The sequence below is a fragment of the Miniopterus natalensis genome, chromosome 16, assembly GCF_054644295.1.
Source record: "Miniopterus natalensis isolate mMinNat1 chromosome 16, mMinNat1.hap1, whole genome shotgun sequence".
Taxonomy (NCBI): Eukaryota; Metazoa; Chordata; class Mammalia; order Chiroptera; family Miniopteridae; genus Miniopterus; species Miniopterus natalensis.
This window is the reverse complement of record NC_142096.1, coordinates 1,739,635-1,760,342: the sequence shown is the minus strand read 5'-3', so window position 1 is coordinate 1,760,342 and position 20,708 is coordinate 1,739,635. Positions and strand designations below refer to the sequence as shown.

Below are 20,708 nucleotides of genomic sequence, written 5' to 3'. Positions count from 1 at the left end.
ATATCATTAAAATCACATAAAAATGTAAGTAGAAGGGAATTTACAACTCAGCCATAGACACTCGGTTTCCTGTAGAGGACCACCCAGTGTAAAGGGAAGGGGTGAGAAAACAGTTATGAAGCAGGAAAAATGATGTAAGTCATCTCCTTACACCTCACGCACACGCCGGGCACACACCGGCCACACGCACACAGGACGATGCATTGATTAGCAGGCGGTGTTTTAAGAAAAATAGAGACATTAGGCTATAATCAGCCTTATAAAAGAGCACATAGTAAATCTGGAAAACCACACAGACAGATTAGGTGATTAGTAAAAATCAGGTATAACACATGTAGAACAGGTGCCGTAAATCATCAGCACTACACAAAGCTGCTAAATCGTAAGCGCTTTTAAACTTCTCTGGATTGGTCAAAACTTGGTTATCAGGCCTAATTTTGATTGATTTAACCATTGATTTAATAACGCAGGTGATTTCTGAACTCCCTTCCCTCTGTAAACTTAGTCCGTGTCGATGGAGGGCAGACTTCCACCCTGTGCTTGAAAAGGTGACTTTTAAAAAGCTTGCTCTTGTTAATGTGTCGTGGAGAAGACACGTTTAGATTGACCCGGCGGGACCTGTCTGCGCTGAAGGTGAGGCTGAGGTCATCACAGAAATCACGGGCCAGACCCCGCGGGTTGGGTCTGGAGGGCAGACTTGGTCTGGGGTCCCCTTGTCCTGCGTCAGTCAGTCAGCCAGCGACCTGTGAGGTCCTTTGTCCGCAGAATTTGAATGAACAGACAGAACGTACTGAGCTGACGGCTGGAGAGGCTGGCGGGGGCACCCAGCGCCCTCGGCGTGAGCAGCGGGGCGGCTTGGAGGGGTGACCTGCGGACGGAAGGGCCTCTCCTTGCCCTCGAGCGGCTGGTTCGAAGGTTTCTCTCTGAAGTCGGAGGTCAGGCCTTCTTCCCGGGAACACAGCCCCGCACCTGGAGCCGCATCTTGCAGATGAACGTTAACTTGACAGAAGCACCTCCCAGTTCCCGACACACTCGGAGTGATTCGGGAGGGAGTGAAAAGGTGTTTCTGCTGACACTGTTTTTAGAAATAAAGAGACATCGTGAGTACGAGTAAACAACCTCGCTGCACACACACAGCGTCGGGAAGGAACTGCCCCGCACTCTGACGCAACGCCAAGCACTGACGCTGTGATTGTTGAAAAAAAGATTTATCGAGGTATCACGTACTATAAAATCTACTCTTCACGTGTGCAACTCAATAATTTTTAATACATTTAAAGAGTTGGGCCAATATCACTATAATCTAATTTTAGAAGAGCAAATATTGATTTTGAAACAATAAAAATACCATCGAGGATAATACAGCGTGCCATCAAATAAACATAAAATATCTAAATATAATATATTAAATATTTTTTAAAAATTTTCAGATACATCTTGCCCTCTAGGAGTTTAAAAATAAAAGTTCATAGCGCATATGAAGAGAATGGATATTGCCTTGTAAAGCAAAATGAGAGTCCGGATATTATACAGAAATGAGACGAAAGACGGGACAGACGAGTAAGGTGAGCAGGAGCCGTGACCCGAACAGAGCCCGCTGTGTGCCCCATGTGACGGCGACCGTGAGCTAACACCTGCCGTTGCGTCGGTCGGACGGACGGACAAGGCTCCTGAGCTCTGAGAGGCCCTGTTTTCAGAAAGAATGAAGGTCTAGAAGTGTTGTGGGTGTTGGCGGGGGTTCCACTCTTTCCCACACTCCTGACCTCTTTGTTGTTGGGGCAGATTTAATTTGGGGGGCATTGTCCCGTCTTGCCGTGTGGAAGCAGGTGGTGTTTCGCTGTACACGCACCCGCAGAGGAAGGGTGTTGGTAGTTACCTGTCGCAGCGGAGCGCTCGTCGCGCCTGGCGCCCTTTGGGAGCGCAAGCAGCGCGATTTCAGCGGTTCCACTCGCCTCGTGGGGCCTCTCGTGGTCGGTTGGGTAATTCTCTCCGGGGACTTGAAAATGATTTGTGTTCTGCAGTTACTAGATGTAGTTTTCACTGTGTGTCAATGAAGTCAGTATTGTTTACTGTTTTCAAATCTTTCATATCCTTAATCTTTCCCCTTCTGTCAGGTGCTATGAAAGGTTTTATTTTTTAATTTTAGTATAATCGTGTATTTGTCTGTTTTTTCTTTTAGTTTCCTCAGTTTGGCTCGATACCTTTTGGGGCATGTCATTACATACAGACAGACCTCCTTGTTTGATTTAATCTTTTATCTTTATGTAATCTTTTTTATTCACGCCTCTGGCCTTAAGTTTCTATATCTGATAATATCCATATAGCTATCCCAACCTTTGTTGTTTTTTTAGGTTTTATCTGTTTTCTGTTGTTTTTAAAGATATTTATTTTTAAGGTTTTAGATTTCTCATCTTTCAGCTTTAAATCATTATGAGTAATTTTTCCAGTTTATCGAAGTGTAATTTATATGTACAAACTGCACATGTTTAGTGGATACAATTTGGTAAGTTTGCATCTATTCGTATACTTGTGGTACCGTCACCAAATCAAGCTAACGAACGGGCCGTCACTTCCAAGAGCTCCTTGTGTCGCTTTATGTTTTTTGGTTGGTGGTTTTGTGGGAAGAGCAATTAACGCAAGGTCTCCCCTTTTCACTCATTTTTAAGTGCGCGATGCTGTATTGTTAGCTACTGGCTCTAATAATTACATTAGTTGAAAAGTCACATCGAGTGCCTGTGTGGCACCGGTCACTGCTCTAGACCCAAGGGCCCAGCCGTGACAGACACATTCGGAGCCGCCCAGAGAGACGCAGTCGATCGGCAGCTTAAACAACGCCGCTCAGGCTGGTGAGTTCCAGACACGGGAGGGACGTGGAAACCAGAGCCGAGCGCTCAGGCTGGAGGCCAGTGAAGGCCGTCGGGGACCCGCGTCCTGAAGGAGAGGCGCTGACGAGGGAGCGGGAGTGTTCCGAACAATCGCAATGTGCAGGAGACACGCACGGGGCACGTGCTTCCAGTAACGAGAGACAACGGGGGGATCTGAACGACAAAATGAAGAGCCATCCTGTTGGGTGACTACTCAGGCAGTAAAGAAAATATCCCTGCGTCCACCCCGACGCAAATAAACGACTGAAGGAGCAAGTAAAGGGGAACGTTCTTCCAACTGGAGAGTTTTAAATAATGAATAAAGGAAGGCCGGGGAGGTACAGGGTAATTCATTAGAACGCCACAGCAGCAGTTGCCTTGGGCAAGGTTCGCTGATGAGCGCTAAAGTTAGTGGGTGGAATTAAATTTAAATAAAAATGGGATATCTGCATAGCCTCCGAAGCACTTCTCTGGTCCTGTAAAACACAGGTCCACAAAACTTCTGATCCTCTTTGCTCCAGGAGGTAGAGCTTAATTCTTTCCCCTTCTACGAATATTTAGTTACTTTTGCAAATAATGTGTGAAAAATAGTAATTTTACAACAGAGAAACCTGAGGCAGCCTACTGTAACTAAATGATCAATGCTAAAATCACCAGGGATACGTAATTGTGATACCACATGTCCTTTGAGATGATGTGATGAGGAGGGCACTTGACCTCTCTGACCTTCTCCCCCAAATGTATATAACTCCAGTTGTGAGAAAACCAAGCTGAGAGACATTCTACAAAACACCTGAGCAGTATTCTCCCAAAGTATCAAATGGGAGAAAAGCAGCGCCCTGTCCGGTGTGACTCCGTTGGTCGAGCTGTGGGCCGAGAGGTCACGGGTTCGATTTCCGGTCAAGGCACATGCCCGGCTTGTGCGCTCGGTGCCCAGCAGGGGGCCTGCAGGAGGCAGCCGATCAATGACTCTCATCATTGATGTTTCTCTCTTTCTCCCTCTCCCTTCCTCTCTAAAATCAATAAAACATGTTTTTTAAAAAATGTATGAAAAACAAGGAATTGCTGAGAAAGCATCACAGATGGGAGGGGACTGAGGAGACACGAGACCCCAATGAACCGTGAGAGCCTGGGCTGGGCCCTCGAACAGAAAGGTCGTCAGCAGCAGACGGAGTGACGTCGGACACAAGCCTGTAAGCTCGTTGACGGTCCCGTACCAACGCTGGTTTCTTGGTTTTGATAACTGCATCCTGGTTGTGTAAAGTTGGTACTGAGGGGAGCTGAGTGAAGGGTACACTGTTTGTATTATATTTGCAACTTTCCTGAAGATTTAAAATCATTTCAAAATAGAAAATGGATACAAAGTGGCTATGTGCAGCAAAATGCAAGCTACGGACTTCAGTTAATAATAATGTATTTCTGTGCCGCCAGCTTTAATAAGTGCACCACGCTAACGCTAGGTGTTAATGACGGGAAACTGAGGCTAAGGGGGAGCCAAATGAATATGGGGTGAGTGGTTTTCTCCGACTCGGTCAGATACATAATGGCCCTCTTTTCAAAATGATAGAGGTGGAGCCGGACAGAGGAGAGAGCGTGTGGGTTACCAGTTGAAACACTGGGAATGGTTTTTAATTGTCTACCGTTTGTTTACTATGCCCACGGTGCTAGGTTAGGCTTACAGTATGTGAATGTTTAAATGTGTTTACCGTTAGCGGACGGGTATAGAGAACGTACACTGTGATTTACAAAATCGTGCTTCCTTTAGTAAATAAAATGTATTTCACGGTTAAAGATGCTCATGATGTAAGCGGTTAACGTATCACAGACTCGTTCCCAGGGCATTTGAGATTTTTCCCGTAGGTGTGGTCGGAGAATGGCTGCCTCTGCGGATAAGCTGGGGAAAATTAAATAATCCCATTTGATGGCGCATCATAAATAAATGTTTTTGCCTCTCAGCTAACTTTATATTTCCTGCAGTCCGACGGCCCACATATAAAGGCCGAGTTTGAGCTTCGCTCCTCGATGCTGTTTATTACACTATTATTGACACACTGTTTATTGCTGTGCAACTGGAAACGCTTCGGTTGCTGACGCAGACCTGCCGTAAGATGGATGGGCCCCTCGCTGCTGAAAGCAACGGTCGCCCCAGAGCACGTCTTTAACATTGTTGATGAGTCATTGACCGGATTCTTAAATCAGGGCATGGGAAAGAATTAAGTGAATTGTGACTCCCCCGAGGCCTGTCTTGCCTTGTCGAAGAGACCAGTGACCTTCACAACCCCATTCTCATCTGTATTTTTTTTTTTTTAAATATATCTTTATTGATTTCAGAGAGAGGAAGGGGGAGAGAGAGAGAGAGAAACATCAATGATGAGAGTCACTGACCGGCTGCCTCCTGCTCGCCCCCGACTGGGGACCGAGCCCGCAACCGGGGCCTGTGCCCTGACCAGGAATTGAACCAAGATCTCCCGGATCTTAGGTCGACGCTCATCTGCTGAGCCACGCCCGGCCGGGCCCATCTGTATTTCTTGAAGCTTTGAAAGTGGGTATTGACCACGGTCCTTAAATCCCATCTTCCGTAGGGGTGATCCGAGGGACAAGAACTCTGGTTCTACACAACGCGACTGACAAATACTCTTCTGCCTGCGTCTAAAATAAAGCTTCGACCCTACCTTCCCCTGCTGCCCTCAGACCAGACCATCACATGGTGGATTTATCTCCTATGTTAACTTTTATTTAAGGCACAAGATCTCACACTTTGATCAATGAGACTTCATTTCCCATCAAGAGAGATTTTACTATTGGGAGGAAAAAACAGTCAGTTTCCAGAAGAAGAAAGTCGTGTTTTTGCTGACAGAGAAAAGAATTGTGCTCTTATTTCTGCATTTTTAGCTTTCAGAATAGAGAACTTAACTATATTTCTTAATAATACACATATCTTTCTCCTGTGCTAGAAAAGAAAAACAAATTTAAGAGGCATGAGTCAACAAGATAAGAGAGTTATAGACAAGGGGAGAAATAGTCAAAGGCAGAGAAACACCCTGGTTGTCATGGAAAAATAATTCCTGGGATGTGTCTGTTGTAATTATTAGGAAGGGATTTTTTCTTTTCTCTGGAGGGATTAGGACTTTCTGGTAGCTGGCCGCTAAGCTGGATGAGACAGTTCAGTGCCGCCCTGCAAACTGGAGGTTTCCTTCTCTTGCCTCAGATTGAGGTCCATGGCAGTGATGGACCGTCCAGGTCTGTGACAATTTTTAAGGCGTCGCCGATGTAAATAATAAACAACAGGTGGAGACGATGCTGAATTTAAGTCTCGACCAGCCTTCTCAGCGAACTCCCCGTGGTCTTTTGCAAACAAGGTTCAGCGACACGTATCTGCAGGCTCGTATTCCCCGCCTTCCGTCGGTCCCCCCGCCCCGGTTTCTGTCCTAAACGCCATCACTCCGTCCAAGCTTTACTCACTGGAGAGAGAATCTGCAGCATTATGAACCTTTGTATCTTTAGTAATAAAAATGAAAGCATAATAGTAGCTGTACTGAACCAGAACAAACACCAGCTTTTGTCTCAATTATTTTGCTTGTGCTTTTAACACCTAGAAAAATCGCCTCAACCTTCTTTTCGTTTACGTAACAAAAGATAGGTTTTCTCGCGGGTACGTTAACATTATTTCTAAATTCCACTTCATCTGTTACGCCCTCTGTTTACTTTTTCTGAGAGTTGACGGGAAAGAGTTAACAGGACGTGAATTTGTAGGGCATGCTGTTTTTCGAACTCCAAATATTTTCCACCCCCGCACACACTCATTAGGGCGAGCAGTCGCGGAGAAAAGCACTGATATTCTCAGGAACGCCGAGCTGAGCTGTCAACGTGATCCGACCAATGAGGCATCGTGAAGCCCCTGGATCTTGACTGACCATAGAAATACTCTCATTTCTTTCTGATGACCTCTTTAACTTTAATTACCCCAATATAACTGTAACTTATTGATAAAAATGTGAATTGCTGGCACCCTAGTAAAACATGTTTAAAAGAATGGATAAAATAATAGAATAGGCCATAACTTGAAAATTAGGCTCAGAACAAAGTAGTTTGGATGTATAAACATAATTGCAAAGTAAAAATGAGAGAAACAATGATTTATTTTTTAATGCAGCATGGCCTTAAATAATTAATTTTATGAAAGAAAAAAATGCTTTCATCCACTTACCCTTCCGAATGATTAAATGTAACCTCATCACGTCACGAGCCTGCTTTTAGTAATGTGGTGAAGGCCATTTTGACCGCCACACCCTGATGAATAATTTAATGGCACTTACCTAAGAAGCTGTGCTGTGCATGCCGGACTAGGCGTTAATACTGCAAGACATTTGTGGAGTCAACAGTCCAGGCTGCTTCAGCCGCTCTGAATAACTGGAAAACAAACATTTGTCCACATGACAAGTGTAAATGTCTTCTACGTCACTGGAAAATACAAAGGAGGATGGAAAAATGAGAATTATACCACGCAATGCTATTTCTTTAATGACGTGAATACCTGTATTTTAACTTGGTAAGATACAAAGAGCCCTGGATTAGAATCAGAAGACCTGGGTTTGGATGCCCACTCTAGTTGTGCTGGCCCCAGGGTGGCGGGGATACTAACTGGTCCTTGTAAGAGCTACGTTCCCTTCTGGGGGGACTAAACCGTGCCTGTGAATACACCCTCGCCGCACAGGACTTGACCAGTGCAGAGTATTATTACTATTCTCGGTGAATTTTTTATTTACGTAAAGTATAATGTAGACTTTGGTGTGTCCGGTTCGGTTGGTTTTGCAAGATGCACAGAACCAAGCCGTGACCCAGAGCAGCCCCCTCCACGCAGACATGCCCTTGCTTTGCCCCTGTGGTCCGCCCCCGGCCACGCTCCCAGCCCCTGCTAACAGGCGTGTGCCTTGTCCTGGGGACGCACAGGCAGAATCAAACAATACGCGGAATTTTGGTCCCGGCTTCTTAGCAAAACGTGTTCGGGACCCAGCCCCGTGCTTTCGTGAGTCAGCCGCTCGTTCCCTCCCACCGCGGGGCGGCACCCACAGCGCCCGCAGCGGGCGCAGCCCAGGGGCGCTCATCCGTCCGACGGGCGACGGGCGCTGGGTGCTTTTCAGTTTGGGGCGAGCACTAGCAAAGATGCCACCAGCATGGGCGCACGGGGGCTTTGTGGGAGCCTAAGTTTTTATTGATTTGGGGTAGAGATGTAGGAGTGTGCTTCCTTTATCACGCACACGTTTAATTTAAAGGAACTGCTGCCCTGGCCAGTGCGACTCAGTGCCAGTCCTCCTCGTCGCTTACCCGCTAAACACACTTGAATAACTCCGATTGCAGACGTTTCTGTCCCGCTCGCCTTTAATAATACTCGGCTCACATGACGACTGGGGGGAAAGTCCTGTTACTCCTGTGAGTTCAATGGAATAAGTCATTTTTAGTCTTTTCCATACATTGAACACAATATATTTTTCAAATTTGACCAGCTGTCTCCCCGCCCGAGCGTGACCGAGTGCTGGTGGGTGTTGGCGCGGTGAATTCCTCACAACCGCGTGCGTCCACAGTGGACTCGCCACGTTGGTTCATTCAACTGAATTACCCATCTGTGGATTAGAAAACTAGCTGGAGAGGTGAAGAATGCCCTTCCTGCTCAAGTTTGAAATGCATGTTAATGACACATCGATATTGATTCCAAACATCACACATTATGTCCTTTGCTTTTCCACGTAACACTTCATTCGGGCGGAGGGTCGAGCTGTCCACCACCAGTCGCTTCATCCCGACTTTTAGGTTTAATCTTTCCCTTATCTCTAAGACCATTAAAGACAAACGAGAACAAATAGGCCAGCCTGTGTGGTCTTGGGTTTTACCAGAGTTTGTGTCACCAGTAAACCACAGGCGTAGAAATAAATAATTGAATTTTTCAGGAAAAGTACCAAGGTGGTTATGCTAAAAGATGCAATTGCCAAGTAATTGTTATGTTTCTCATAGTGTGAAAACAGCCACAGTAACTACGCTCTTACCCCTCTCCAAAGTGACATTATATTCTTATTCTTCTTAGCTTTTCTTATTTATTTCTCTTGAATCAAGGAGATTTCAATTGTGTTATTGTGTGAATGGAACATAATACGGCGATTTGTTTTCATTAAGTTCAGCTTAGAAAGTGGCTTATGGAGCCTAGCAACGAGAAAAAAAGAAAATTATTAAGAAGCTCTTCTGTCACCGAATGTGTGAGCCAAGTGTTCACTGCCGTTCACCCTGGAGAAAACCAATAATATACTTAATTCCTTCCCATCAGATAGTTGGTGCTTAAAATAAACTTGAAAGGCATGTACCTAAGACAGTGTATGTTGTTAAAGGAATATATTACTGAGTTAACATGCAGTTACACACAAAGTAACTAAAACACACTGAGTGTCACTCACATGCTGGAGGTTCTAAATATATATATTATTAGAAATTTATTTGAGGTAGGAATTTTTAGCACCGTTATTAAGGTGGATTAAATTAAGTTCAGTAAACTCATTAATTTACCCAAACCAGAGGAAAGAGCTGAGTGTAAATTAGCCCCACTCCATTTCAAACTCCGTGCTGAAAAAGCAGTTTCCCACAGATGGCTCCTCCCAGGGGTGAATAAATAAAGGAGAAGTTATTTATTTTATTCCCAGAGTCAAGGTTCAGAGCCGTTACGGACTTAGCAAATTGGAAAGTTTTATATAATTACATTTTTATGGCTCAAGTAGCTAAAAACTGGCAGAAGAAACCCAATCACTCCATTCCATTTTATTTCTTACTGCCATCAAATATAAGTAGAAAAAGTGATTTTAAAGTGCTAGCAAAGACTGGCATTACCACAGTGACGAAACCTGCAAATACTTCCGGATGCATCGAGGTCTGTGTCCCGGGCATTACGGGGAGGGAGGCGGAGTCAGGTGAGATGGAAAAAGCTTGAGAATTGGCTAAACTGATAAATAATTAAGACATCTGTAATAATCCATATGTTTTTAAAGGGCTAAATTCAGAAATCTGAAGCATCTGACACATGAGTTACAGGAAATCTCCGGTGGCCCTTCACAAATATCCAAAAACTAAGGATGGGTGGGTAATCTGTATACGTTTAGAAAGAAAAGTCTCTTTAAAAGTAAGAACTTTTTTTCCCCCTCTCGGTATAAACTTAAATTTTGATTAACATACAAAGTTCTTTAATCAGCACACACTGTTCCATAATAGCTGAAAAATAATTAAAACACTTATCAGGAGACGAAACGGGAGCAGACAGAAAACACCCTGCACAAATGAGAAGCCTCAAGAAAGGCAGTGTTTGGCTGCTTGCAGGGCTCATTAGCAACAATAATAACATAAAAAAGTGATTTATCTTCATAGGGAAGGTCTCAGCCAGAATAACCCCATTGTAAAAAATATTTACTTTTGCTAAAATTATACGACTCTACTCATAATCCTCCATTTCCTCTGCGTAGATTAAGGCTCCAGGCTGTTCTACTTCCCTTGAGGATTCTCACCCCGCGTGTGGTCCTTTGTACTGAATTCCGTAAAAACCCAATCCCAGCGCTTATCTGTGCGGGACCATAAGTAACGCGATTACGGCCTGGAGAGCAGGTGAATGGAGCTGCGTCTTCCTAAAACCCTCCTCAGTGTCGCAGGAAATAAGCAGTTGCCGACATCCTTCCCCCGCCGTCTTAGGTTTTGAGAGCAAGTTCTCAGCTTGCAAAATATCGATGTTTAATATTCTGCCAGAGCCTGGCATAGCCAAGAAGGATGAGACCTGAACGGATACTTGGTTCTAGAGTTTATTTGTTCGGTTGTTTAAATTTGTTTTAACCAGATACATTGAAATGGCAAAACTTGTAGGAGATAAAATAATTTGCCGTTAAAACTGTAGTTCATTTAAAAGTAAATCGGGGCTATTGGGGGGGGGGTAGAACGCTGGGCTCTCACATTCACAAATCATTTTTTTCCTCGGCAGGAGGAATGCTCAGCGCACAGGGGATGCCTTATATTTTAAGTTTTTAAGAAATGCAGAATTACTGAGAACGTTCAGCCATGCCACAATGCTAATTTTGCCATTAAGACATTTATCTCTAATAAGCACTTGAAGTAAAATGTTACTTAAATGTGGTTAGATTTCATTTGTAATCAGGGGTAGTGAAAACATTGTTTTATCAAAGTTCTTTTTATAGCGTTTAAATAGATGGCTTTAGATACCATTAATTGCGGTCTGTTGCAAATCTCATGCCTAAGGGATTATTATTTGTACAAACCAAATATAATCCAACAGAGTCAAAAAGTGGGCACTTTCATTCCGGGAAAACCATCTGTCTGCTCCCAAGTGCAGGCCAGTCCGCCCAGAACAGAAGCAGACATTCGGAGCTGGGCTTTCATCTCCCAAAGCACTTTCCGTAAATTATGTCTCCTGGTCCATGATCTGGCCCTTGGTGTACAGATATTGCCCCAAACAAAGGTTGAGTTCTAGAGCTGTTATTATTTCTGATTCTCCGTATTTTCCAAAACCCGTGTCCTTCAAGAAAAAAACGTAACTGCACATACTGACAGAATAAAGGCCTATTTAGTCATCTCTCTGCGCATACCTGACCTCTACTGTATCAGTAAGTCAGATAAAGGGTGGTATGAACTTGAGTTTTAGTTTTGGGGTATGGGAGTAAACCATGAAATATAGCAAATTTAGAAGAGACCTGATTTGGCAAGTGCAAGAATACAGGGTTTTGGCCCTGGCCGGGAGGCTCAGTTGCCTAGAGCGTCGTCCTGATACAGCAGGGTTGCAGGTTCAATCCCAGGCCAGGGCACAACCAGAATCAACCAGCGATGCCTAGATAAGTGGAACCACGAGGCTATGTTCTTTCCTCTCTCTCCCTTCCTCTAAAAAAAAATTAATTAATTAAAAATCAGGTTATAATATTTATATCACGAGGCTACGATTTCATTATGAAATAATAGAAATAAAGCTGAATGTTTGAAATGAAGGGATTATAGGTGACTGGTTATCAAAACTCTAAGCATTATGTTTCGGAGTCCTTGTCATTTACAGTTACTTTAAGCTGATCATTTTCACGTGTCCCTGAGATGAGCGGGTTATTAGCCATAATGCTCTCGCGGGGTAGGAATTCCGGAGGAGCCGTGCGTGCGGGGCTTCCGGAGGCTCGTGCCTCGCTTTTCGCATGGAGGTTTTATCCGGGCCTGGGCCGCAGGGAACACCTCGCCCTCCGCGGCCTGAATGTTACCGCACAGCCCAGGGCGCCTCGCTCCCGTCTCCGCGCCAGCCTACGCGGGCACATTTCCTCCCTGGGATAATGGAATCCCAGACGGGCTCACTCTACCTGCTTAAAGGAAAATGAAACTTCACTTAACCTAATAGCCTGCTGGTGATTTTGACCAAGATTCCTTTCACGGGAATAACACGGCAGGAGAATGACCTTGCCACAGTCCAGGGTTCCCGTCACGTTAAAGCCTCAAGGCGACTTTATTTTCCGCTTCTACGACGGGTCCTGAATTTTTGAATAGCCTTTATTATCTTCCCCTTTTTTGAATTAATAGAAAAATGCCTTTATTAATCTGACTTTTTAAACAGAGGAAATGGTTTCCATACTATTTTTTACATTTTTATCTGGAAACTTTGCAACCAGTTCTGTATGGGACCCTCCAATTCCAGGTAAGGCTCTGTGGCGAGGCCGGCGGGTCCTCTGATAAGAGCTGCCCTTTTCTTCTTTTGCATGAGGAGTGCTGTCCATATCTAGCATTTAATACATACGTATAAAATGTGCCTTTGATCGTATTAGTATAGTCAGTTTTATATACATGTCGACCTTTTCCAAAGTCAAATCCCTCAACTGGAAAAAAGAAATGAAACTGTCGTTTAACCTCAACACCGGTCATTTTCATAAGTGTTTCTTTTGTCTGTCCATCTGCGCATCCATCCATCCATCCGTCCGTCCGTCCGTCCGTCCATCCAGTCATTCGTGCATGTATGAATGAATGCATTTATTAATTCATTAATGCACAAACTTAGTCACTCATTTTTTTTCGACATGTAAGTATCAACTTCTTGCTACGTGAAAGACTCAATAATTTATTCTTGATTTTTTAGCTTATGGGTTTTTTTTCCTTGTTGTAGAATTTTTCATCCACAAATTAACCAGCATATTTATAACTCATTGGTGGGTAACTGTAATTTAAAAGTTACAAATATGTCCTAATTTACGAAGATTAATGATCTGTCATTGATTTTGTCTCTCCATTCATAAATGGCCAGTTATTTTTTTCAATATAATTTAAAAAGAGTTGGTGATGTTTCGAAAACCAGAGTCCCGGGCTAGTTTAGTGTAATGTGGGATTATGAGACTGAATTCACTGGCTAGGAGCTCTGTATACAGTGGAGAAAGAGGGCACCGGAACCATGCTCTGTAGTGCACACTCACACACAGCGCCTCCCACAAACACTGAATGACCAGGAATACATATGAAAAAGAGAGCCAGGCTTCTTGGGGGAACCTGCAGTGGTTAACATTCATTAGTCCAAGCATAGGAAGAACACTGAATAGTTTATGAGTGGCCAGGAAGGTTATTTACAGAAAACAAAGTAATTACAAAATGATATAAAAAACACATTTTTAAAAATACCAGATGTAAAGTAGAACCCATCAGTGCGGACGGTAACTTCGCTTTACCGTGGTCAGGAGCCAGTCAGACACTGACTCGCGTGACACAGCAGGCGATGGAGCCACTGCCACGGCGGACGCGCTCTCACGGCGAGAAACGGGCGAGCGGAGTTCAGGGCAGCGAATGTTGTCAGAAGACACGTCTGACGCATTTTTAAGCCACGAAGTCACCCTGAGTTTTGTTTTCCTTCACGCCCTCTGTTTCACCTGAGAGCGATAGTTGGTTTTTTAGGTCATTTCCCCATTTCATTCCCTGCGGTGTTGGGTTTTTGCAGGTCTCCAAGATCGATTCTGAAGCTTTGCCAGTGGGTTCGGCTTCGGTTACTATGCAAAGAAACACATGTTAACCTTTCGGATTATTGATCATTTGAAGAAAGATAGATAAAAAAGGTCTTTTCATTTAGTGGTAATGTAAAGATTATCATAACATTTTCTTTCTGACACTTGTCCACATTGTAAAGACCACGTCCAAGCTGCAGGCAAAAATCATCAAAAATGTAGATATATTAGGTTCCCATAAACATATTTTCCTCTCCATCTCTGTTACTGATGCATTTGCAAGATGGTTTCATTTTTAGCAAGTTGACTAGTGAATGAGTGTTTCAGATATTAGATGCCATTCACGTCAATCCATCTAGTTCTTCACTGAACCCAAGCCTGCGCTGCTCTTCTTGGAGGTGGTAAGGCCCCCCCCCCCCCCAAACACGCGCCGCGCTTGCCCCACGGGTCTGAGTGAGAGTCGGTTGCCATTCACCGGTACATTTGTGTCTTTATGCTCAAGATGAAAAGAAGAACCCATTTAGGAGAACACTGTCGCGGGAGCGCGGGTGCAGGATGAGTTAGCACAGAGGAGGGAGAAGGTGCTAAGACGAGAGCGATACTGGAAACGGCGTCGTGGAAGCTCTGCCTGCACGTGGTGCAGGGCTGCTCACCTCGGGGCGAAAGGGAGCGGGAAACGGGGCGAGTGCGGGAACCCAGAGCAGCAGCGGCGATTCTCCCTGGAGCCGTGAACCCGAAGCAGAGCCAGCCGCCCGCGTCACGCCAGGTGTCACCTCGTCACGTCGTCTCCCGCAGCTGCGTTTCCTCCCGCGGGTCTGCTGCACCCCGGCCCCGCGGTCGGCCTGCCCCTCGCGGGTGCTGCCGGCTCAGAGCCCGCGCGCTGCGGCCTGGGCTCCGTCCCTGTCCCACCGCCCTGAGCCCCGGTCCCCCCCGGGGCCTGGCACCCTGTGTTAGGGCTGGGAGCACGCAGCCCTGGGGGAAAGGACGGGGAATGGAGTCGGGGGGCGGGGGCCTGAGCAGCCCGCCTGCATTCGCGGCCTCCGATCGAGGGCGCCTGAGCTGCATTGGTATAGTCAAGAAAGTGTCGCCCAGCTGCTGCGGCTCCGTTGATTGAGTGTCGCTTACATCAGGAGGTCACTGTTTCCATTCCCGGTCAGGGCCATGCCTGGGTTTCGGGCTCGGCCAGGGCACATGCCTGGGTTTCGGGCTCGGCCAGGGCACATGCCTGGGTTTCGGGCTCGGCCAGGGCACATGCCTGGGTTTCGGGCTCGGCCAGGGCACATGCCTGGGTTTCGGGCTCGGCCAGGGCACATGCCTGGGTTTCGGGCTCCATCCCCAGTCGGGGGCCTGCAGGAGGCAGCCTGTGGACGACTCTCATCATTGATGTTTCTCTCTCTCTCTCTCCCTCTCCCTTCCTCTCTGAAATCAATAAAAACATATTAAAAAAAAAAAGAAAGTTTCTTCGTTTTACAGATGTTTATAGCTGAAGCAGTTTTGAAAAACTGGACCATTAAGAAGTGGCCACGTCGATGTGACTCCACCGTTAGCCGCAGCGTTCCCCCAGCTCCCTAGAAATGGATGGGAGAAATAAATGCTACATCTTTCTGAAAGAAACCCAGAAACTAGCCGAGAGATTCCTGCACACTGAGCAAATGAGAAAATGACCCCACTGACACGGGTAGAAAGGCCAACACGCTTGCCATAGACCCCTCCCAGGCGCAGCCCCAACGGCTCAGGGGGAGCCCCACCCCGAGTTTCCCGAGGGCCAACGGGGGTGGACTCCACATTTTAGTGCCTTCACTTTTTAAAAAAAAATGTGTTTTTACTGATTTTAGAGAGAGGAAGGGAGAGGGAGAGAGAGATAGAAACACCGGTGAGAGAGAAACCTGGATCGGCCGCCTCCTGCTCACCCTGCTGGGGATCGAGCCCACGCCTGGGCGCGCGCTGACGGGATCTAACCGGACCTCCAAGCACGCGGCGATGCTCGGCCGCCGGGCCACACCAGCCAGCCCTGGAGCCTTAACCTTCAGCCTCCTACCCGATTACAGGGCGTCAGAGCACCCCGCTCTGCTCCCCGAGACCCTGAGACTGGAGCTCACAGCAGGCCGTTGTTTTGGGGACGGGAGCCCAGGTGCTGGCACCCGCCAGGGCTCAGCGCAGGGTCGGCAAAGGCGCCCAGCTCCCCGCCTTTCCCGAGAAAGCTGCTGCCTCTGTGGACCCCGCTGCTCCTGCGGCACAGCCCGGGGATCCCGTGGTTCTTCCTGAGACGGGAACCTGCCGGACCCTCACTGTCTCTCTCGAAACCCCCTGCGATCCGCCAGCATCCCCCCGGAAGGACTCTGTCCAGACGCCTGGGCCCCGGGTCCCCGTGTCGCCAGCTCTGAGGCGGCGCGGGCTGGTCCTGAGCCCCACCGCGCTGCGGTGAAGGGGTTCCAGCCGGGCCTCTCGGGCTCAGCACGGGGCGCGAGCCCCCCTCACCGGGCCTGTCCCTGCACGTGTCCTTCTCCTGACTTTCAAGCGGCTGCTGGAGGACCGGCTTGTACATCAGCAGCATGTCCTGGAGGCTCTTGCAATATTTTTGTTTCCTTATGTATTAAATTAGGATAAATATAAAGCCTATCACCAAAGTCGTGGGAGTATTAATAGAAAAAAACGGTATATAAATTGTTAGCATATTGCCCGGCATATGCTGCCTTTAATGCACACTAGTATTTATGTTTTCTTTGCAGATATTCTAAGTAAAACATTATTATATTATAGTATATCTAAAATATTATTTTAACTCTATTGATGACTTTTATTAAGACCTTTATTTTAAAAAGGATTTTTACATGGTCACACCTGAATTCGAAACACGAAAAGCTTCCTCTCTAACTGTCTCCTGTTACAGGAGATGTTTCTGTACCATCCCCCTTCCTTCCTTCCTTTTCCGAAAGAGCTGTTACCTTATCGGGAACCATTAAGATTTCAATACACGTACATTAACTTTGTTTTCACCTTTCAAATAAGGTGAACATTAGTGCTAACTGCCCGACAACTAAACGACTTATTTTTCTTAATGCAGTTGTTTATTTTAAAAATGCGAGACAAGTAAAAGAAATCAATTTGAAGAGCGAGAGCCTGGTGTTAAAATACCACTTCCGAGCAGAGGGGAATTCGGCGGGAGAAAGCGTTTATTTATTGTGCCTGGAGTGCTCCTTGTAATTGCGTTGTATCCCGGCCGCTCTTTGTGTATGAATAACAGTCTCGCCCTCGCCGCCGAGCCTCTGCTCTCCGGCTAGACCTTGGCTCTGAGTGATGACGGTGTATTAAGTTTTAACTGCAGACATAAAGCTGCCTCTCCATCTGCAAGTGTGGCGTCCTGCACGCCCGGTCTCACCGTGCGGCTTTCAGCCCCCTTTTATGCTCCAATCTCCTTTTTCTAGAATTCTCCAGGTGCGCGGATGCGATTGTTTGTGTGAGGCGTGTTTGCTCGGCGAGGCATGTAATGCATTTATAAATTACACAGGCGAGATTTTGCAAAGAAGAACTCTGGGCTTTATTTATAGTACTTTACAAAAATCACACTCCGTGTCATAAAATAAGATCAGGATTAAATAACCAAACAGAAGAGATTGCGTTGAAACTCATTGAAAACCAGGGGTCTTTGTATTCTGTTCTGATCATTCGTCCGCGGTTAGAGCAGCTAATCTTCGGCCCGATTCCCTGTGCCCATTGTGCCCTTGAGAGACGGATACAGACACTTAAGGAATGTTCATGGTGGTGGGTGGAGGTTATAATAATAGCAAACACGGTTTTAAGAACTTTGTCATTTCATTTAGTTCTTACAATAATCCAATAGGTTAAGTACTAGGATTGTCACCCTCATTTTAGACATAAGAGAAGTGATGCGCAGCAAGTTGAAGGAATTCAACAGAAGATGTTAACCTAATAAGTGGCCATTTAGACACAGATTCAGCTGGTCAGGCTCGGGAATCACACCCCGAATCCCCAGGTGAGATGTTCCAGTTTCAATAGAAATACAGTGGGACCTTCGTCCTCCAACCTAATTTGTTCCAGGAGGCTGTTCAAGAAGTGATTTGTTCGAAAACAGAATCATTTTTCCCCCATTAGAAATAATGTAGATTGAATTAATTTGTTCCAAGCCCCCCAAATGATTCCCGGTTTTAGCCTTTCTTATAGATAGTACATATCTAATGTACTGTTTAATCTATAGACAAACACGTCTTTTCTTAAATTTATCACTTTTCTTAAATTTAACCTTAACCGAATCACTTTCAGCACGCATCCCAGGGGCATCTTTCAGGAGGTCAGCATTCTTCCCTGGCTGTCACCTGCTAACTGCATTTTCTTTATCCAAATCAGCGACAGTTTCTTTGCCTCTTCAATTGCCTGTGATCATTGTTTCTTATGCGCCCTCAGCAACATCAGCACTCTTGATGGCCTCTTAAGGTGTTAAAATTGTGCTAATCATCCATTTCACCAGCAACAAAGGTAAAAACCACAAAAATATTCACAGCACAATTTCCTGAGATGTTAACCACTCAAGTTTTTCGTGGTAAACGGACTCAAATTCTCCTGAGAGATGCTTTTTGTCATAGTGATGGATCAGCATTTAAGGGTGGTCAGTCTGAGAACTGAAGTTGTGTTCAACAACCAAGACATGTTCTCCATGGGTAACTTGGTTGAGAACCGAATTGTTCGAGATGGGAGACGTTCGAGAACCGAGGTTTGACTGTAGTGATCACACCTACGACGTGCCAGAGCCCACTGTGTGTCAGCCACTTTTCATTTAGTATCTTACTGAATTTTTACAATAATCCAAGAGTGGATCTCTCTCCTGTAGAGATAAAATCCTCAGAGGGGTTAACTGGCCATAAACGGGCAGACTCCTTTCAGTCTCAATCTTTTCCACGCCAACTGAAGTGCCTACTTAACGCCGGTCATAATGAGTGGGAAACCTTGGGCGTGGGCGCGCTTGGCAGGTCTAGGCGGGGGGTTGTCTCTCTGGGAAACTTGGCCTGAAGAAGGAAAGGAGGCAGACATGTGAAAACCCACAAGCACATGTTTTCAGTTATGCCCAGCACTCCCAGTCCTGTCGATTTTTTAAAATCCAGAGATGGCATTTTGCAGGTTACACCTCCGTGTGCAGAAATACCTTCTGTTGTCTGCTAAGCATGGCTGGGTCCGGGAAAATCCTCGGAGTGATTGATTTTATGTTGAGCCATCTCAGATAAATTGACACTGCGTTTGAGAAAATCTGTTCTTTACTCTGGAAAGCTTGTTATTTCTTCTGGAGGGCGTTTCTGGTGATTAGAGAGTAAAATTTGCTGTAAGGAACGGAACTGTATTTAACATAAGCAAGGGAAATGATGTGAATAGGCGGGTCTGTGTTACAGGCCCCGCTGCCCCTCGCAACAATGGGGAGACCGTGGGGGACATTTCACCTCTCTGAGCCTCACTTTCTCCCCTGCCACACGGCGTAATGAAGTGCTGGCCTCTGCGGGAACTGTCAGCTCTGATCATCTGTGCAATGATGGAAGCGGGTGGGGCAAGGCATATTAATTTCAGAAGAAAATATTAAATATGAAATTAGATACCGGCATCATGTGAATGGGTATATTTGTTAAGTCATGTCAGCAAAATTCCTCCGATTGATACACATAGTTGCTGAGAACCAAAGGTGTGAAGTGTTCAGGAAACAGCACAGAATGAAGACAAAACTCCGAGTGTTTAACTTGGGAACATTTATCCAGAAACTAAATTCTCTGTCATCCAATCAGAAGACTTCGGCTGGAAAAGCACACTGACACACGTGTCCCCGAATATAAGACGCTGCTCTGGACAAGCAGTCCAAGGTACCCCTTCAAAATCTACTCTCCAGGGGCACGGTTTCCATGATTTTCTGTTCTCTAAGCAGATACAGTCACCGGTGCCTATAGTCACTTCTGCTGTATTGTGCTTTGAAAAACAGTTGCATTCCATGCGATTGATATATTAGCGAACCACTTGCACATAATGGAAATTTCATGTTTGCTTATGCATATTGCCTTCCTGAGAAACAGGAGATGAACACAGATAACTACTTCCAGCCGAGTGGTGTGTGTAGGAAAATCCACAGAACACACACAGGTGCACAGGCCTCAGACATCCACCAGCTGCTTGGCCGAGGTTCACTGCGTGTGCTTCCCAACTAGGTTGTGTTTTGCTATTTTTTCGAGTTTGTGAGAGGATATGTGTATATATATGTGTGCATATTAATTATACTTATGTATACATGTATATATGTGTACAAATATACATTTTTCATGTTGAGAATGTTGAGTGACATTTATATATGTGTATTTATATATATATTAATTTATGTAGGATGTCCCAAAAATGTATACGCACTTTGAGTAATTATTAATTCCAATGGGTTAAACCTGAAAAGAAATAAACATCAATTGAGCTATCAAAAAATATATGTGCATACATTTTCTTGGGACACCCTATGTATAAATATCATTCAACCTTCCCAACACGAATAATCCTTGTCTCAAAACACCAAGCAGTGAATGAGAAAGGAAACCATTGCGTGTTGAGAAGGTTGAAGTAATAAAGCGTTTTAGGAGAGTCTGCAGAGCACCTGGCCGTGAAGAAATGTACCTTGTAGAGCGTCGTCAGCAGCGACAGGGAGATGAAAGAACAGCTTCCAGCTCCCCACAGTCATAGGATGTGGTCTTAAGAAAGAAACAAAGGGAAGATGTCTCTAGCAAAGGATTGAAGAAAAAACAGCAAAAATTCAGAAATAACCTGCCACACATTCAGAAGGAAAGCAGTGTCTCCGTGTGAAGGTCTGTTACCAAACCCTGTA

The 20,708-nt window shown here is 45.5% G+C and overlaps 1 long non-coding RNA gene across 1 annotated transcript; it reads right to left on the bottom strand.

Moving 5' to 3' along the window:
* Positions 1-1,012: 1,012 nt before the first annotated feature.
* LOC148091322 (uncharacterized) lies at positions 1,013-8,399 on the bottom strand. The gene is made up of 3 exons (XR_015715753.1): positions 8,190-8,399; positions 7,181-7,325; positions 1,013-1,075 (listed from the first exon to the last, which is right to left on the bottom strand). It is a non-coding gene; the product is annotated as an uncharacterized LOC148091322 (long non-coding RNA).
* Between the last annotated feature and the right edge of the window lie 12,309 nt (positions 8,400-20,708).